General features: G+C 34.4%; 1 long non-coding RNA gene across 1 annotated transcript; it reads left to right on the forward strand.

Annotated features, from left to right (window-relative positions):
* Window positions 1–708: 708 nt before the first annotated feature.
* Window positions 709–1,879, forward strand: LOC111084358. The gene is made up of 2 exons (XR_002609514.1): window positions 709–1,308; window positions 1,378–1,879. It is a non-coding gene; the product is annotated as an uncharacterized LOC111084358 (long non-coding RNA).
* The last annotated feature ends 36 nt before the right edge of the window (window positions 1,880–1,915 follow it).

The following is a 1,915-nucleotide window of genomic DNA, read 5'->3' on the forward strand; positions in this document are numbered from 1 at the left end:
TGTTGGTTAGTACAGGTTAACAACAGTAGTTCAGATGATTGATCACTATGTGTTTGTAACAGTTGACAGTGTTGGTTAGTACAGATAAAACAGTAGTTCAGATGATTGATCACTATGTGTTTGTAACAGTTGACAGTGTTGGTTAGAACAGATAAAACAGAAGTTCAGATGATTGATCACTATGTGTTTGTAACAGTTGACAGTGTTTGTTAGTACAGGTTAACAACAGTAGTTCAGATGATTGATCACTATGTGTTTGTAACAGTTGACAGTGTTGGTTAGTACAGATAATAACAGAAGTTCAGATGATTGATCATTATGTGTTTGTAACAGTTGACAGTGTTGGTTCGTATAGATAATAACTGTAGTTCAGATGATTGATCACTATGTCTTTGTAACAGTTGACAGTGTTGGTTAGTACAGGTTAACAACAGAAGTTCAGATGATTGATCACTATGTCTTTGTAACAGTTGACAATGTTGGTTAGAACAGATAAAACAGAAGTTCAGATGATTGATCACTATGTGTTTGTAACACTTGACAATGTTGGTTAGAACAGATAAAACAGAAGTTCAGATGATTGATCACTATGTATTTGTAACAGTTGGCAGTTTTGGTTAGTACAGGTTAACAACAGTAAGTTCAGATGATTGATCACTATGTGTTTGTAACAGTTGACAGTGTTGGTTAGTACAGGTTAACAACTACTGTTCAGATGATTGATCACTATGTGTTTGTAACAGTTGACAGTGTTGGTTCGTATAGATAATAACTGTAGTTCAGATGATTGATCACTATGTGTTTGTAACAGTTGACAGTGTTGGTTAGTATAGATAAAACAGAAGTTCAGATGATTGATCACTATGTGTTTGTAACAGTTGACAGTGTTGGTTGGTACAGATAATAACAGAAGTTCAGATGATTGATCACTATGTGTTTGTAACAGTTGACAGTGTTGGTTAGTACAGATAACAACAGAAGTTCAGATGATTGATCACTATGTGTTTGTAACAGTTGACAGTGTTGGTTAGTACAGAAACAACAGTAGTTCAGATGATTGATCACTATGTGTTTGTAACAGTTGACATTGTTGGTTAGTACAGATAACAATAGTAGTTCAGATGATTGATCACTATGTGTTTGTAACAGTTGACATTGTTGGTTAGTACAGATAACAACAGTAGTTCAGATGATTGATCACTATGTGTTTGTAACAGTTGACAGTGTTGGTTAGTACAGGTTAACAACAGTAGTTCAGATGATTGATCACTATGTGTTTGTAACAGTTGACAGTGTTGGTTAGTACAGGTTAACAACAGAAGTTCAGATGATTGATCATTATGTGATTGTAACAGTTGACAGTGTTGGTTAGTATAGATAATAACTGTAGTTCAGATGATTGATCACTATGTGTTTGTAACAGTTGACAATGTTGGTTAGTATAGATAAAACAGAAGTTCAGATGATTGATCACTATGTGTTTGTAACAGTTGACAATGTTGGTTAGTACAGATAACAACAGTAGTTCAGCTGATTGATCACTATGTGTTTGTAACAGTTGACAATGTTGGTTAGTACAGGTTAACAACAGTAGTTCAGATGATTGATCACTATGTGTTTGTAACACTTGACAATGTTGGTTAGAACAGATAAAACAGAAGTTCAGATGATTGATCACTATGTATTTGTAACAGTTGGCAGTTTTGGTTAGTACAGGTTAACAACAGTAGTTCAGATGATTGATCACTATATGTTTGTAACAGTTGACAGTGTTGGTTAGTACAGGTTAACAACAGTAGTTCAGATGATTGATCACTATGTGTTTGTAACAGTTGACAGTGTTGGTTAGTACAGGTTAACAACAGTAGTTCAGATGATTGATCACTATGTGTTTGTAACAGTTGACAGTGTTGGA

Source organism: Limulus polyphemus, unplaced genomic scaffold (assembly GCF_000517525.1).
Source record: "Limulus polyphemus unplaced genomic scaffold, Limulus_polyphemus-2.1.2 Scaffold18235, whole genome shotgun sequence".
Classification (NCBI taxonomy): domain Eukaryota; kingdom Metazoa; phylum Arthropoda; class Merostomata; order Xiphosura; family Limulidae; genus Limulus; species Limulus polyphemus.